The following is a 19,904-nucleotide window of genomic DNA, read 5'->3' on the forward strand; positions in this document are numbered from 1 at the left end:
TGGGAATTTTTTGTACATGATTAACTCATATTTCAAATAAAAAAGTGTTTAAAACTAAAAAACCTTCACCCTGTACCTGACACTGCAAAGTACGGTGATTGAAAACAAAAAGTACACCTACTCTATAATTGTTAACAAAGTTTCCTTTAAAATCCATGCACAATAACTCTGATATTCATTTATGGTCAACTAGTGTTAAAATACTGTCAAAAGTATTTATCAAAATTGTTTGATGAAAAAAATCATTACTTGGAGGAGATGTGAACCTGATCTAAGTGTTGTACTTGATTCAATGCCTATAAGACTAAAAAAATAACAAGTTTAGGAAATGTGTAAGGAGAAATAAATAATGCTGTCATGATAACTTTTTTTCACCAATGAGACTGATAGCAAAAAGATATGAATGAGACTTTAAGAAGAATGGGATAAAAATTAATCAAACTGTGATGAATCAGTTAGCTAAAATAAAAACTTGTAAATATAAATTAGCCTTATATGGATAAAAAAACTTAAATTTTTTAACCATAAATTTTTCCATTATCACACCAAACATTAATCATGTCATAAATCTCTTCCATAAAACCTAATAAATAACATAAAACTCAAATAAATCCCTAGATCAACTTCACACATTTAAAAGACAAAAGACATGGCTAAAAGCAAAACTTTATTTCTGACCATGATCAATATTCAGAAACCCATACAATTTACTTTAAACCCAGTTTAGGTATAATTTTTCTACATTAAGACATGTTATCATTAACATGTCCTCATGGGTCTCAAGTTTGCCAATTCACCATACAAAAAAAGATGGATCATATTTCGATAAAAAATAAAGTAAACAATTCTGTATGTCGCCACAAGGTATTTCATACAGGTGATAAATATTCATTCATTGAGATTTTCTTCTTTATGAATGAAATGATACAGATTACCTTAATTTACCTGTCAGAAATATCAAAATAATACAAGGTTTTGATTGTAGGTGAGAAAAAATGAGGTGTAATTTCTTTCATCATTATTAAAAAGTAAAGACCATATCAGAGCATTAGCACCTTTGGCTAAATAAGCAGAATTTGTAATTGTCTGTTGTACTTACTACACAGGCAAAATTATTTCACCTGATTCTCTACCGAACTGGACAAATAAACTTTGTGACAGAGTTCACGTGAAATTTGGGTGAATCGAGCTTTCACATGAAATTCGCGTGAATTGTTTATATGCAATTAATGTTAAGTGAATTTTAGGTGAAAATCACATTAATTTCATGTGAAGTTCACGTAAATTTCAGGTGAAGCTTGGTTAACATGAATTTCACGTGAAAAATATTAGGCTGTTTACTATCATGAAATATTTTTTGTTTTTATTTTATAAGTAAGGACACTAAATGAAGCCATGCAGCAAATATGGAATCACAACCTTAACATAGGATAATGTTTAATGACATCCTCATACCACATCAAACAATCTCCATACAAATCTTATAGGTAGTAATAGAGATGAGGGGGGGAGGATTCCAGGATTTCAGGTAAGGGGGGCGTAAATATCATACAATGCTAAGAAAGGCAGAAATTTCTGGACAATTTTTGGGGGTACAATTCATGAAAAATTAAGGGGCATGCCTGTCCTATCCTATTATTACTTGATTGAAGCTGTCAGAATATTTCATTACTTCTTTTAAAATAATCATAATCGTAAAATTTCAATAAAAAATTATGATAGTATGGTATATGTCACATACCCCTAATTATATAACTGCACAAGTCTGGCAATGTTTTTCACATCATTATCCAATCCAACAAAAGGCTATAAGGCCACATATTACAACATGTCTTTAATAAAAATACAAAAGACTGAATAATGGAACTCTTAACGCAATCAAAATGCAAAAAACAAAACAAAATAATACACAACAGACAAAATTCTTGACAATACAATGCTACTTTTTCTTTTGTTCCTCTATCATTCAAAGACTTCTACAATATCATCACGCCAAATGCATGTTTATTTTCTCACAGACCTTACGTAACAACATGAAAAAACAATACAGCAGACTGATTTTAATACTCTTATACCCCTTCTCCAGAATAAATATCAATCTTGCAACTACAATAATAAGCATATACATAACAATCTATTGTAGATTTCGTGCCTAAGTTCCCAAATCAATAACCCAGTCCAATGGACAGTGCCATAATTAACCATATTTTACAACATGCCCTATGACAAAAGTACACCATGCAGACTGATTTATGATGCTCTTTACATTCCTCCCCCAGAACAACAGAGATCCTTGTGATGAATGATTTATATGAAATACCTAAGTGGACTAAATAGGCCAAAACTTTCATTCACAATGTCTCACATCCATTTACTAGGCCACCTGCAGTCACCAGTAACTTCATCTATCATTTATACAGGCATTTGGGCCATGTGTATCTCAGAGTAAATGTAAAATTGAGCCTAAGATATATCATCATTTCTAAATGGATTAAGGACTTTATTTTTTATTTTTTGGAAAAATTTGTCAAGGGTATTTTTTGCTACATGTACTTCTAGTGAACAAGTGTCAGTGGTATCTTCTACATGTAGGGGTCTGAAACATGAATGACTCATGATAATTAGGAAATGATTGTCCAAAATTTTACACAATGCATATAGGAAGTATCAGATATTACTGTTGGACATGACATTACCAAACTGCCCATAAATCCATGGCACTGCATCATCACAAAGTCAGTTATTTGAGTAAATTGTAATTTGTAGCCTAAAATCATATTATACAATATACATGTACAACTTCTATTTCTTACCCAAACATACAGTATATCTAACATCATCTTCACTTCATTTTTGACCATAGAAGCTAAAAAAAATCCCAGTTATACATCTGCAATGCCCAGAAATTACTACATATCCCTATCTGGTCTTAATTTACAGGAATTATGACTTAGAAAATGGTTTTCAAATAATTATTCAAATGCATAGAAAGAGAATTCTTCTATACAAGAAGAAATTCATCTTCAAAGCAATATAAATATTGATGTTGAGATATAGCTAAAACCTAATTCCAACTGTTATGAATAGACGGTAAAACTTCTCAATAAAGACTGATTTATGGCTTAAAATTACACAAGAGAAACATTCCACTCAGCAAACAACACAATTTTTACAATTACATTCAACTATAAATACGTTTATGATGCCATCATAATGTAATAGCGAGAATCATTATATTGGCTATTTTCGTAAACTGTCGTCATATTGATACTGACACCGCCAACATCCTGGCAACTTTCCTATAGTTGTTGTCTCAAGCAAGACACTAGCAAAATCATAAATTGATAATCTTCATCGGCAAGTTTTCTTGCTTTGGAAAGAGAGTCTAGTTTTATTCATGAAAACTGCTTAAAAGACCAAACAATATTCAGCAATCTGGCAATCATCCCACACAAAATTATCCTTAACAACACACATGCTTAATTAACATGTAATTACAAGTACTAAGTAATCAATCTGCCATTTGGTTCTACATTGTGCTGGCAGTCTTTCCTGAGTATGATCTGTATTTTATTATGTACCAGCTTCCACCATTCACAACTTCACTGAGTTGCTATTTATTCAGGTTTGGTTCATTCAAGACATTATAATTGGCTTTAAATGAAAAATGGATTTTAAAATTAAATTTAACGGCAGCTTGGCAATAGACAAATCTCTTTACAATCATTAATGATGCATGTTTTGCTGTGGTTTCATTCATTTCCTTATTACTGCATGCATGTATTACATTTACGATGTCGTTAAATTATACAACCGACCAAAGCAGAGTTGGCGTCTTTCCTTTCATTACTGTGTATAATAAGCCTTAATCATTATTTTAGCGTTTTCCTTGTATAAATATCCTTTGACTTGGCTCTGTTCCTGCTCACACAGCTTTTATAAAACCATTTCCTCTGAGTATACTGTATTTTTGTGATTAACTGTTAAATTCATTTTGTTGTGAAATTAATGTACATTTAATTAAGGGAAAAAATGTTGTTCATTGACTAGTTCTATTGGCAAAGTACCAGTTCAAACAGGGAATAGGATTTTTTTTGTGATGTCACTCAAGGCAACCAGCATCAATTTTAAAGCTTGTGTACATGGTTGTCTCAAGCCAAAAATGTAGAAGTTACTTAGGACAGGTTTCAATAAAGTCACATACTCTTAAACCAGATCTGTAATCATATAAGCTGATAAGCTTGACTTGGCTAAGCCTGGATTGGTTAAATGTATATAGACTTGTTTTTGAGTATGCCTTTAACCTTAGTTGACAAGTGGGAATGGATCAATTACCTCAAAACTGAGTTTATGCATACACTGTCAGTGAGACTTCAATAATAAAACCGAATATGAAAAAAAAAAAGAAAAAAAAAATTTTAATATTTGGCTATTTTTTTTTTATATGATTTTATTCTCATTAACTATGACATAGTTACAGAGATAATAACATGTATACAAAATACAGGTATGAATGCATGTGTGGAAATACATGTATATGAGTTACCTAAACAGGAGGATTTATGACAGTAGATATATATTTTATAAATCTACACAATTTTTCTAGTTCAGCTAAATTATGGGATGAGAACAACTGGTTAAACTTCAATTATTTTGCCAATAACGACAGGAAAGATACTTATTCCTTTCATTTCAAAAATAATTATATGATAGTATGTGATGGAACTCATCGCCAATGTCAGGCGACATGAATATTTGCATCCACATAAAGAACTAATACTGAAAAAAATCAGTATAACATATTTATTTACACAGATTTCTATGTTGGCTTGGCCTAGAACAGGGCAAACAGAGTTTAATGCTTAAAATATTTTATTTTGCTTTGTATTTTTATCAAATTAAAAAGTAACCATATATATGGTCTAACTATCAACAAAAGTTATCAAACAGGAAGTAGATGTCTTTTCAGTTGGAAGTGGAATCCCACAATATGGCATGCATATAAAAAGCCCCTATTAAATATAAAATGCTGCAGAAGGTGGAGAAAACTGTATGCAAAAGTAAATGGGACAAACAAACAGACAAACACTATGATCATTATATGACTTCTGCAGAATCATGCTGCAACATCTATGATTGACAGAAAAAAACACTTTTAAAATGAGTTTGACTAATTTTTATCGGTTTTTTTTCTGAGAAAAAAACTAGAGTTTTAAATAAGGAAGTTTCAACATTAACCATAGAGACCTAAACCAAAATATCTATTAATTTGTCCAAATTTCCAGACAGACAAATTTTTATTAGATTATCAAGTGCATCATGCCAATAATAAGGCAACTTATCTAAATGTTAAAAATGCACCAGTTGTCGAAGTTTAATAGTAAAATAAAATAAATAAGATTATTTGTAACTGTTTACATAGCAATTTTCATCAAATTTGATGTGCAGATCATACAATTTATCTCATAATTCAATAATCATGATGAATGAAAAAATCAAGTTGTCCACCTACTCATGTGAAATTGGTACATGATTTTCAGCAAGTAGAATTCAATGAAGACGTAAATGCTGATCCTTGGTATAAACAATGGGGAAAACCCTACATGATGAGTTTGACTATTGTAGACTTGACCTCTTTTGTAAATTTGGGTGAAATAAGAGGCTGATCACAATGCCAAATCACATATTTAATAAGCAAGCATGCATAGATAATCAGGAGAAAGATGTTCTTAAGTACTAGTCTTTATAAAAATCAGACAAGAGGTGATTCATGCATGTAAAAAATCCAACAAAAGTTTTATTTCTTGTTCAGAAGCAGTTACTCATCATATAACCATCATATAATCTTAATTTTTCATTTGGTTGTTGTACTCTGAGATACAAATTACATAGATTGTACATGAAATTGACACTTTGCAAGAGTTATTGTTCTTGATTTTGTTTGATTTGGTTCATTTTAGTGGGAGATGAATGTATGTTTTTCTCAAAAGTACAGATCTGAATAAGGCAATGATTGTTGTAATGTAAAAATATAGCATATGTAGACTTAAAAACCATTGTTTGTTTGGTGGGTTTTTCTACACCATGAATCACTTTACCAATGGCACTGTCTGAACTTTATATGGACTGGTACTTCAAACATGGAATGAGGAGATATAGTACTTGTTAAGGTGACAAAGCCATTTGTCCAGTAGAAGTTGTGATGTCCATTTAATGTGAACAGACAGACAGACAGACATGATCATTACAGTACAATGAGCTATGTAAGCTATGGTTTGGTAATCATTAAAAACTTAAATAAGATAAAACTAAAACAGATACCTAAAATCAACTAAAATCTCAAAAACTAAAAAAATACAAGTACAAATTTAGTAGAGATTGAGACTCCACCTAAAAATAGAAGTATGAACCAGGAGCATTGAACAATAGGGTATCGTCTGCATTCTACAAAAGATGAAATATGTCTGAAGGTCATGGATGTCCTCCACCTACCAGTAAAATAGTAAGCAGACAGTTGATGTCTAAGGTAAGTAGTAATACATCTACCAATATGGTACAATCTCTCATGTTGAAGATCATGCAAAATTTTAGTCTTTCAAAATTCTTGCTGAAGAAGTTTATATTGGACGTATGTAGATACATACACAATAGTTGCTAATATAAAGGGCATTACCATGATGCCCAAGGGACACTGGTATTGCCTGAATTGTTGATAATGCCCTGAGCCACAGACAAGGGCTTTATCAATGTTGAAGCCAATAATTACTTCCCAGGGACATTCATTTTATTGATAATGCCCTCTACATAAGCCACAATTGTATTCATTTCAATGAAGAAGACATTTTTGTGTGATAATGCCCCCTCCTGACATTTTAACACATATTAATGAATACCATATGACCAATAAGTTTTAACTAATAAGAATTGCTAATTCTTCTCAAATATGAAATAAACAAATCTGAATAATCATACTCTATGACTGCAGCAAAATCAGATTCCTGATGCCTATAGGCAAGGGAAAAAAATTTGTATTTCACTGGTCCAAAAGTGACACCTACACTTGGGATTTTCTATGAGCCAAGGAACAGAGACACCTATACTTCAATAGAAGGGATATAAATAAACACTGGCTACAGACATTTCATCTTGTTTTCTAGTCTTGGACACTAAAACAGTAGCAGAAGCAATAAAAAGAAAATTCTGAGATAAAGATACTGAAAAAAACTTTCTAAATTAGCAAGATTAGGGTAGTGTCTACATTTAAAACACATATAGAGTACATTAAAGAGATCAAACTGATATCAAAAGTTAAAATCGCAAGTTAAGTCTCTATTTTCAAAGGGAACACTTGAATTAGCTGCAGAAAAAATTGATAAAATATAAATATCATTTGATATGAATCTTTACATAGAATCACAAGCCTTAATTCCTGTCTGTAGTTTAAAATAACACTGAATCGATTAAACAGTTGTTTTCATGGAGATAAATTGGTATATCCGATCATTCTATCCCCTCTGTAGATTACAGTAGTAAAAATTAAGTAGGTCTTCCTCATTATAACTGTTCATAAAAAAATATAAGAAAACAATGATAACTTGAAGTTGCTCACGTTCTCCACTCATTATGAATAGTGAAAAAGTCCCACATAATAGGAAGTTTGTATAAGACAGCTAACAACGTATTCAACACATATGTCATGAAGTGGCAATACCAAATTTCATATGAATCCATCTAATAGGAGTCCAGAAAATTGCGACAAAATTCAGATTAATGGAATGACAGATGGATGGACAAGATGATTGATATACCACCAACACCTTGAGTATAAAAATTCAAGAAGTACTGGTGGCTGATTTTTTTTAAGAGATTAGTGGTATATGACGTACAAACACATATACAAATACATATAAACAATTACATATAAACAATGATATACACAAGCACATTGTTCTTAAATAAGATTTTTATACTAAAGCAGCCAAACTAAAAAAAATAAAGCACAAAGCTTTATGGATGCATTAAGATGGTAGACCTAGGGTAAGGGACACAACTCTTAAAAATCATTGAAACGTTTGTATTCAGCATTTTACATCAATCTTATGCAAGCATCTACTTAACTTGGATTCATTTTATTCTGTTTCAAACAAAAGCTTGAGAGGCTATGGTGAAATTGAATATAATACAAACATATCACTGATTTCATGAGTTATGTCCCTTACCCTAGGTCAACCTCATTAAATGGCATACTTTCATATTAGTAAAACAACGAATTATCAATGTTATTAAAGAAGTGTTGATCCATCATTTTCCAATGCTACAAGAGAAACACAAATTACACAGAACTTAAAATTATGAAACGCTTAACATTACAACACTCTACATATAACTAACAAATGCCAAAGCTTTTAATTCATTTATATTCTGTATACATAATGCCCTCCAAACATACCACAAAAAATGGGAAATTTTAACTTCTGATTGACAAACAGTCCACTTTATTGATACTCTTCATTATTCAAAATGAATTAATATTTAAGTGGTGTTTTAATAAATATAACTGTACCTTAAATATATAATTTACGATCTTATGTCCATTTCACACTGAACTTGACAACATTAAAAACAAATAAATACTCCAGGCCTAACTTTTATAATTTCACAAAGAAATCAAAACTGTTTTCACACCATAACTGTTAAAATTGCCATTTAAGGCCATAAAAATAAAAAAAATGTCCCTCAGGGGTCAAGTGGACCTGGTTAATGTAATATAAAAACAGCTGATACAAGGGAGATAATTTATGTCTGGTCAGTAACACATGGTCAACTACTAGTTAGGCAGAGATTTATGAGGGACATATTGTCCTGACATGGACTATTATAGCCACATTTTATACCTGTCAGGGATAGATTTATGTACTTTTCCAACCAAGGTTCTACTTTTGTAAGAAGAAGCACACACTCATTTGAAAAAGAATTCTAAGAAAGAAATTTAAGAGTGAAATTTATGTTACAAATTTTTAGTGTCAAAAGGAGGAGTAACAAATAGTCATATGACACTCAAAGTACATGTATGGGTAACTGGCAGCTGACACTCAGTAGGACAGAATCCCCTTATATTTTCCAACCTCAGGTACTACTATTTTCAACAATTCAGAATGGTAATGTCATGTAATTTCCAAACAAGCTGTACATTAATTCAAGAAAACATGAGTTCAACAGATTCCACATAAATTCATTCATTACTGTTGGGTTGTCAAAATATATAATGGTCACTCAGAACAATTTCGTTCATTTAAAAATTTGCAATGGTTGAGCATAGAAAAATATCTTTACCGGTTCACCTCAAAATTAAGTGCATTACTACAGGAATATAATTTAGTGCTTTACAACTTGTTTTTCCATTGAAAAATAAGGTAAAACCATAACATGGTCATCCTGTATGATATGTATGTTCTACTTTAGAGATCACAATCTAGATACAGGGAAGATACATGGAAGATATACTGAGTTGAGTGTCTGTTTTTATCTACATCTTCCAAGGAAGTTACAAATCAACAGGTAGTTAATGATAGATCATCCTTATCTCAATTAACAATTGTGTGTAATGTAGGTATTTTTTTTTTATTAAATCTTTTAAAAACTTGATATTTCAAAATTTAGAATAGTTATCGATTATGTGGCAGGGTATTATAAATTCACATTTTAAAAATCTATTATTTGAACAAATTTGAAATTTCTTCATATTACAAAAATTAAAATAACATTTTGGTAAAAAATAATGAAATTGCATACCAATTAATATTATATTGGTGAGTATGTCAAAAGTACAACAACTCCACTGGGATGAAAACTTCAGGAAACAGCTGTGCTATCAAAGCAAACAATAGATCTGGTCCCCTCATTTCTAAGTCTTAAGACCATTTACTCTGAGATGTTACTAAGAGTAATCAAGGGAACCAAGGTTATAGTGGTAATCAAAAGAATGAATCCACGGACAAAGACCAGACATGGAAAACAGACTAACACAACAAAGAACATAAAGCAACTAAAATCATACATACAAAGTAACAAAAGCAAATGAGTAACTCGGGACTCCACTAAAAAACTGGGAGCATGACCAGGTGCACCGGTAGGGTAAGCGTAGAAACACCCGCCGAGTTGCTCATAAAAAGTCAAGTCCGGGGTAGACAATGAAAAAATTGCAGAGGAGACTCATTCTTTCAGGACAAATGTCTTACCAAAACCAAATATGTGTGTGGACAGACAAACAGACAGACAAAGGAACATACCATAATGTCTGCTTACATCAGCAACATCTTGAAGAAATATTGAATCAACCTCATGGAATAGAGGCATCAATTATAAATATAATAGTAAATGAACAACAATCATTATACATTTTTACATGAATATCTATTAAGCAAGCCTTTAATTTACTCCATTCAGACCTGCCAGATTCTTACAAAGAATAGTACTGGTATACTTCAAAAGTAGGGAGAACCATTACAGGAAGTTAAGTATAATTACCAATATTTCCTGACCTGCCCACTACTCAACAATACTGATATTTCAGACAGAAGGTTAAAATAGGTATCTGTTTAACTAACATCATGCCAGGAAATCACAACAGGTAGTAAAGATCAGAATGATGAAGATAAATTGAGATGCCATACACGAACATCAGGCAAACGAAGCATTCTATAGGATGTACCTGTATGAAAGTTTTCAAGAGGACTTAATAGAAATTTTCATGATACTCCCACTTAAGTTCTTATCCACCTCTCAAAGGGAAAGGGAGTATTTTAAACTCTATACTTTTTTTCGTTTTCAATATTTTTTCTTTCTTAAGATAAGCTTCAAGTTAAGTTCTTAGGATGATAAAATCAGACTTCATGATATTTGCCTGCAATTATGGATTTTAAAGAAATCACGCCTGCAAGTAAAGTGAGAAAACATGACTTTGATCTCTACAATAGTCATAAACTTACAGGAAGATCAAGATGATTCGACAAAATCATGACTGGAAATTAGAACAAACTAGTTAATTGTGAACTAACAGGAGATATACAGTATAACAGTACATTGAAACAAGTTTAAGTTCCAATCATAATTTGCTATATCTAAACTTAAAAAGAAACCTTCTTGACAGCAGATCATATGTACTAGATACTGATAGGGACGGAGCATCAGTGATGTGGTACATTTATGTGTGTAGGTGTTCTCAAACATGAAATGGTTCAAAAATTGTGTTGTCCAAAGTGGCCTATCTTGAAAATGAAGTATGCAGTCAAGAAACGAAAATGAAGTATGCAGTCAAGAAACAATTGTTTGATTTCTTAAAGCAACAGATATACATTGATCGAGGCATCACAATTTGAGTACAAATAGCTCTGTTATTTGTGATTTGCCTAAAATCATATAAGTATTGGAATATGAAATAAGTGGATGCTGACAGTCATATCTCTCTACCTACCTAATCCCTAATTCTCATCACACACACCGACATTAGAAAGGAGTTATTTTTTTTTTAAACTATATCTGAAACCCATTTATAACTTACTTCTTTTCTTCATACAGCTATGATAAAATTGTAAAATTATAAGTGTAGTTTATTTTCATACAGTAAAATTTCTCTATTGAATTAAGCCCAGTGAAATTTTCAGACCTGCAAAACTTCCCATAAGAATCAAGATTTCTACCAGATCCTTAGACAGACTGATGGAGACCAGAGATTAATAGATAAGTATTTGTTTAACCAACCATCATGCCAGGAAGCCGAAACAGGTAGTAAAGCCTCATATGACAGAGATAAATTGATATACAGTATATCTAAACTGGCACCTAAGATAAGTAACACACAGGGAACAAGTTGCAACTCTGAAACATATGGACAAATAAACTGTGCAATGCACTGAACTATGAATGTTTGTTAGATCTAATTTACTATGAAAGAACTATTTTTCCTTGGCTTCTAATTTTCATGGTTTTTGTAGTTTGGAAATTTCCAAATTTCTAGTTCCTAAAAAATTAAAACATGTTTTTTTTAAATTTAAATCTGCAAGAAATGATAAATCACATCAAACCACACAAATTAATACCGGTACCCATGAATAAAAGTATCTTCACAGTATGTTGTGTTGTCTTGAGCAATATAAGTACAGTTTTAAAAAGAATTGGGTATTACTGGAACATTATGTGATGACCTGCCAAAATTTTGAAAAATGCTAAAATTGGCTTAACTAAAAAAAACTACATTTTGAATTTTGCTATATGTTGAACATGATCTGTATTTATGGTTCTTAACAATGGTGCAAAGTTTAAAAAAAATTCATTGATCATTTTTCAAGTTATCGTCTGGAGACCACAGATGGACGGACAGCCGCTTGGACAGAAACACAACTTTTCAGAGGAAATCACATATTACTTCTCCATCTTGTGTGGCATTGAATAAAAAATCAAAACAATATCTAAAGCAGTTTCCTTACTGGAATATATATTCTTATTCTACATTGACAACTCATGCTACCATCCTTATGCACATCTTCATAGATCATACATTTTTTTTACTTAAATTTTTTTTCCTACTATCTCAGCCTATTTACAAAGCATGTGTGAGTCAAACAGACCCAATTTATCAAAAACACCTCAGAAATCAAAGGAATGTTTTATCGTTTTGGCCTACATGGATATTTCCATGTTGCACAAAAATGTTCAAGACATGTCATATCAATAAAAATGAAAAATTATGAAACAAGATTTGACCTTTAACTTTCAATCTCTATAATGCACCACCTGCAAAGAACATGCTGATGTTGCAATCATTACATGTCACGACCTACCTGACGCTGCATACCTGCACAGGTAGCTACAGGTAACTAGTGTCACCTGTAGTTAATGAAAGATGAAGACAAGTTAATCAAGAGATGGTGCATATCTTTGCAGGTTGCTACAGGTAATTAAAGTCACCTGCTGTTAATGACAGGTATTTCAATGATGCTGCATACCTGCACAGGCTGATGCAGGTAATTAGTGTCACCTGTAATTAATAGCAGGTTAAAGAACATGTTAATCAACTCAAATTGTACATAAAAAATTAGCAATAATCATGTCAAGTCGTATTTAAGAAATGCTTTTAGGTCATTTATCATAGTCAAGCAGAAGTTTTTTTCTCATTACAAAATACATTTTTATATTCCTTAAACTTCATCATTGAAATTAGCCATGTACAATGTAAGTAAGTGTCCTGAATACCAATATTTCAAATAAATTTCAGGCTATAATAAAAATTAACCAAATTCAGGGGAGAATTAAGAATCAAGGATGTGAAGTAAGAGGAGTGCAGTTTTCCAAGAAGAGAATTTCAAAAAGTTCTATTTTAGAGCAGTTTCTAATCATTTGGTCTATTAAATGAATACAGGCTGACTTTTTTTTTTTTACCTGTATGTGATACTAAAATGTAATTGTGCCTTGCTTTCCTCTTTTTACTTTTTCAACTAATGCTTTATCAATTGAGAGAGGATGCACACCTGCCATGCCCAATCTCCTGAACTTAAATTAATACCAAACCTCAAGTTTTTGGGCATTTTAATGAAGAATATATTTAAGGTCTAAAACTCTCATTAATTTATCATCTAAAAGGCAATAAAAAGTGAGAAATTACTTCAAAAAGATCACTTTATAACCTGACCAATTCTGTTACATAGTAATTCATTACCAGTAGTTTCTACAGTGAAATCTGTCTTCACTGAACCCCTTTTGTATTTTAAAATCTGTTTACCAAAGTTCAAAATGCATTTTTAAGTACCAGTCCACATAAAATTCAGACACTGCCAATAGTAAAGTGATTCATGGTGTAGGAAAACCCACCGAACAAACAATACTTTTTCAACCTGCAAATGCTATATATTAACATTATGATATTTATTTCTGTATTCAGATCTGCACTTTTCAGAAAATCTTATATCTATCTCCTACTTAAATCAGCCAAATCAAACAAAATCAAGAACAGTAACTCTTGCAAAGAGCCAATTTCATGTACAGGTACGTGGACACAATTAATTCAGTAGTGCATTTCAACAGATCCATCTTGACATATAAAAATATTCCACCACTTCGAACTAAAAAAAACTTCACCAATATGGAAACATGTATAAAAGCAGATTTCTATAAGAGTGCCAGAAAAATTCACCAACCTTTTTTGATTTTTAGCAACTTTGCTTCGGAGACCCCGTAGACATGAAAATTGACCACTGCCGAATGTCCTAAATTTTGACCTTTTTCCATAAGACCAAATTACAACTTCCACATAAAATTACAGAAATAAAAAAACCTTGTAAAATTGATCCTTGCCCTACATTTCTGCAGTAAATACTAAGCAATAAAGTTTATGACAGCAAAGAAAAAAAATCAGGAAGAAACACACTAAAAAAAAAATAACTATATTCGTATACAACAAAAATTCAAGGGGAATTAATTGTGATCTCGTACCTACAATCTACAAAATTTTTATCTCAAAAGCTAAAACTAAGACTGGTTATGTGATCAGTAACTGTTTCTGAACACGAAATAAAACTAAATTCAGGGGTTTTTTAACATGCATGAATCACCTTCTGTCTGATTTTTATAAAAAAAAACTGCTCATGAAATTGATATTAGGGGCTTTAAAAAGTGTCTGGTCTAGACAGGTTTTTTGATATTTCAGTGTTCAGTTTAGACATGTTTCACTGTTACAAGTCATGTCTAGAAAAATCAGAGAATGCTGTTTTAAGCAATAATACATAACATTTACAAACATGTCTTTCCCATCTCTGGGTTTCTACTTCCTTCTGTCAATCACATTGAGTGTTGGTTTGTACCTGTCAATCATCTATACCTTAATTACTTAAAATTAAAGCACCTGGTTATAGGTGAGAACAACAGGTATATCTGATGATTGACAAAATCTACTGTAATTTCTGGTGCAGCTAAATGAAGTATGCAGGCTTCAGAATAAATGGACAATAATGACAAATTCGTAGCAACCACAAGTATTTGGCAATAATCTGTCTTAAAAGACTATGATTAAAGTACCTCTATAAAGAGCATTCTATGTAAAATCAACCTGTATATAAAGACCACCTGTTTTATGTGACCATGATTTTTCCCTCCCTTTTAAGGTTTGACAATAAAGAAGATACAAAAGTTGTCGTCAACACATGTAAATTCTTTAAGTCAATATTCAAGTCAATCAAGCCAAGACTGAAAGAAACTACAAGAGAAAGACATAAACTCTAGTCTCCTGAAAATCAACCCTAAGGAACACAAAAAAAAATGGTCAAAGAGAGAAATGGCAGGGTTGCCAAGAAGTTCATATACAGGAAATAGAAGTGTAACAGACCTGAAATTTTATCCCACAATATGGGCCCCCATACTGAAGTTGTGTAACAAATATCTACTGGTCGTGATTAATAATTGCCAAGAAAAATGTAACGAAAATATTTTATCCGCCAGCCTGACATTCAACACTCTATTACCCAATTTGCTCAAGTGCAACCTGACCAATAACCATATACAAGCAATAACAAAGTTGTTTACCAAATTAAATTATATATATGCGCTTGGTTTTTAAAAGTGAATTTTAGAGTGACTAACTTCACAATGCAAGACCATTGCCCTCCTTGATAAGGCATGCCAAATTAACCACTACGTAACCCTTCATAATCCCCTCTTTCTCAAATGCCATTCCAACTGTCAATGATATTACTCGCCTGACAAAATAAATCGGCAATATAAAAATCCAATCTTTTTATTTTCTTTATGATACTCAATTATACACCCAAAGTGAAATGTTTTAATTCCTACAGCTTATGACTAAGCTTATAAATTATTGTATAAAAAGTAAAAAAGCTGCAATACAATGTTATTTTAAATAATCAAAACCATTTAAGGTTAAACCCTTTAATATCAAAGTCAGTTAGGTCAAAATACTTGACCTTATGTCAAGAAAACTGATTAAGATCAACCTTTTAGCTTAAATATTGATCCATTTTTTAACATAAACATTCACAAGTATAATTTACATCTTTGGGTCAAAATGAACAAGCTTATCACTTGAAGACCAAAGGCTTCCATTAAAATTTCAAGATGTTCAACTAAAATTGCTAAATCTGCCAAATAAAATCTTGTCAAAGTATAATGTGGTGGGTCGTAAATAATACTAAGCTTGTATGTTCCATCCATCTATAATTGAAACAGTAGGGGGTCCAGGATTTCAGGATATGGAGGGGGGGGACATTAAGAGAATTAAATGGAGAGAAATTGAGAAAAATTAATTTTGGAGGATGATTTTGTCAAAAATAAGAATTCATGCAAATAAAATTCCCAAATTTAGGGTGGTGTATGTCCGGCCTGCCCATCTTTGGATCCATGCCTGTGAAATGCTGTTCAGCTTTATAAAGAAAAAGTAAAAAATTTGAGCATTTATTTTGTGTGATGTTTATTTTTCCTCAGCCGAACAGTTATCAGACACTGAAATATCAATCTTTACTTAAACGAAAGCGTCAGATGTCTAACTTTATAATCACCAAAAACTGAACCCCAATGAATGAACAAATCCACACTTTATTTGTTGACTCTTATAGAATAAAGGAAAACTAAGAAAATAAAGAGAACCCTCTTTTGCAAAAATATGACCTAAAAAAGCTGTAAATCCCCTTTCTGAAATCTCTGCAATCTATGAATCACACAAAGAGTATAAATGAAAACTCTCAATTCAACCACAAACTTTAAACTCTGTGTACTGAATTTACAATCTTCAACAAACCTAGAATAAAAAGGCCATAATCTGAAAATTATCCTAATGACAAGACCACCACAAAACTGATCAACCCAAACTGATAAACAGAAAGTGTGAAGATTTTATCTTAGAGTTACTGGGATATTGCATTGTCAAATAGCAAATAAAAGATCCATCTCTTTCACTGAATCCTTAGGACATGTTTAACAGTCACACCATTATCAAATTTGAATTCAATAGAAAGTAAAATAATTTTTTGGCCATTATCCATAGAAAGGTCCTCAATAGCATTTTCACCTTCATACAATGTGTTAATTTTGGCTTGCTAACATGTCATAAAATTTAAAGAATACTCAATACTCAATTGGAGTGGTAATTTACTACTTAAAAATTCTTCATCCTTAAAAAATTGAATAACATCTATCATTTTAACTATATATGAAGTGGTTCATCCACATTTGGTGAAAGTTTGTTATGAAATTTTTTCATTCATGAAAAACAAAAGCAGGTAATCTGATGACCATAATATTTACTTAAAGATAGCACTTTTCACGGGATTGAGGCAATTATGTGACTTCAGAAGAGCTTACAGAATAGGAGGAGAAATCCTCTCAGGTTTTTGTTTGAATTGTTCCCTAATCTTTTCAATTCATATCAGACCCCATTTGAAGTTTTTATTAGTAAATAAAACCCATAGAAAGTGGATTTCAATGTCAAATATTTAAAATTTGTGTTTGAAATGATATGGATTGCATGGTGACAGTTATGTAACTTCTTTACTGAAGAGCTCCATAAAGGGCCATAACAGGATTAAAAAGTATTTAAAACTCAATTGAGTCATGTTGAGAAATAGGTCCACAAAATGTGCAAACTAAAAAACCTTGAAAATGAAATAAAAAATATATATGCTGCTTTGAGTTATATTTCAAATAAACATTATTCATAATTTTATACAAGGAATTTTTATGTACCAAATGCTTTACATGTAATGTTCCACTGGTATTCAGTAAGATTTCATATTCCAAATATTAGGCATCATGTATTTCACAGTGTGGAGTCTTGGTGTGGAGTCTTGATGTGGAATATTAAAGTGGAGTCAGAGAGTAGAACATTGTAGTAAAAAATTTGAGTCATAAAAGATAGGAGTCAGACTGATAATTCAAACTGACTTTGTTAACAAATTAGACAGAAAAAGAATAAAATGTTAGTTTATGATATACCACTTGAATACTCCACTTCTAAAGACTCCACTTTTATAATCCATGCCAAGACTCCACTATGTAAAATACATGGTGCCTAAATTTTTTATAGGCTCCTTTTCAAGTGCCATGTTAAGTGAATAACTGTCATCTGCATTTGTGAATGAATTTAAATCATCATACAGGGAATTTCAAATAGAAATTGCTTACTTAACTGAGTTTTTCCCAGCCTAAATCCACTTGAAGTTTACAAGACTTTTTAGATTTAGATTTCACTTTTTTTTAGAAGTTGGCAACTTTTGAAAGATGTATTTTATAAGTAACCACAAATACGTGAAAATGTATGGATATAGTCTACATCTTGTAGATAAGTCTTAAACCGCATGATGACGTGACATTAAACAAATACCAACATGAACAGCAGGCACGACGGAATATCAAGCTAAATTCCGCCCCTAATTTGGTACTTGCAAAATAGTCATTAATCTCTCTCACTAAGGAGACAAGAAAAATCCTAAACTTAGCTGTGCACGATTTTCTTATCTCATCCATGTGTTCAGACAAAAAGTTTGCACCTTCAAGTGAAAAATCAGCACAATTGAATAAAGAGTTAATGAATGATCATATCTTACAGAAAAAGAGTGTGGAAATTCTTTTAAAATAATAATTTTATCAAGAATTATCGGTGATTAATTATTTCTTGCAGTTTGAAGTGACCTAAATTTTACACTTGGTCGTGATGTATATGTATCACTGATAGTTTTTTAAGTTCAATATGTTGGCTCACATAACAGTATTATATGTTTCCGGAAACTCAGGGTCTGTTTTGATTTCCAGATAAAATTTAGGTTGAGCTTTTTAATTGCTTGTAGCAGACGTATATTTTTTCTTGTTGATGTTTACTTGTTTGTGTAAAAACATAATAGAAGTTTAAATATATGATATAACTTTTTGTTTGTTAGTATCCAGTATATATGTTTCCCATCGATAGAAAAATACATAATGGGGGAGAATTTCCATAAAAGGATAAAAAACCAGGTCCCTCCTGTTTAATCCAAATCTTATCTTAACCCTTGCACCAAACAATCACATGGTTGCCATGTCCTGGCTTCCTTTACTTATCAATTGATTGAAGTCATACATAAAGCCTATCCTTAACTATATGAAGTATAGAAATACAACTATAGAACAAATCTTTCTGATGAAACAATGGTATAAAATATGACTACTTTACCATTTCTACGACCAATAAATCATATCTACATTGTATGTCAGTGATTAAGTATTGTACCATACATTAAAGAGATTGACTCTGTCCAATACTATTAGAAATAACTGATCCTTTAGAATAGCACGGTGCCGTCATGACATAGAATAGTAAACTCATCATTAGAAATGATTGTTATTGGCGCTATTACATAACTGACTATTAACTTTATTAGAATTGTGTAAAATAGAGATTACAGGAAATTGCTCATATGACAATGTCCAAAATAATTGAGAAATATAGAAAATACAGCAATAGCAGACAGTGATGATATGAAATATTAGCAAAAATTTCATTCAAAAAACCAATGAGACTGTATAAGTATCAATTTTCACAATGTACTTATTTTCGATAGTTTCGCAGTGAACATAAAAGCAAAAAAAAGTACCCACAATATTGATTTCTATCATTATATAAGGCTGATCATTTTGTGAATCTGCAAAGTTGATACCTGGTAATATGTTCACTTGGCAGAATCTGCGAAAATTAGCAACCGTAAAAATTGATACATTTCCAGTATTGAGAATACAATAGTTGAACATGAAGTTTCTTAATATCATTCCAATCAAATAGGCCCAAAAATTTGTCACTGTAACTTTTGTTTTAACTAAGTTCTATTATAAGAAAAACAACATAATGAAACAGACTGACAGTCAATATTTTT

At 31.4% G+C, this 19,904-nt stretch overlaps 1 protein-coding gene across 3 annotated transcripts in view; it reads right to left on the reverse strand.

The window, feature by feature from the left end:
- The window catches only part of LOC148612714 (semaphorin-5A-like), a 126,405-nt gene that overhangs the window by 80,709 nt on the left and 25,792 nt on the right, over positions 1-19,904 (reverse strand). The window lies entirely within an intron of this gene.

The sequence above is a fragment of the Perna viridis genome, chromosome 7 (assembly GCF_037379345.1).
Source record: "Perna viridis isolate PV_CMFRI_1.1 ecotype Kerala chromosome 7, ASM3737934v1, whole genome shotgun sequence".
NCBI classification, from domain to species: Eukaryota; Metazoa; Mollusca; class Bivalvia; order Mytilida; family Mytilidae; genus Perna; species Perna viridis.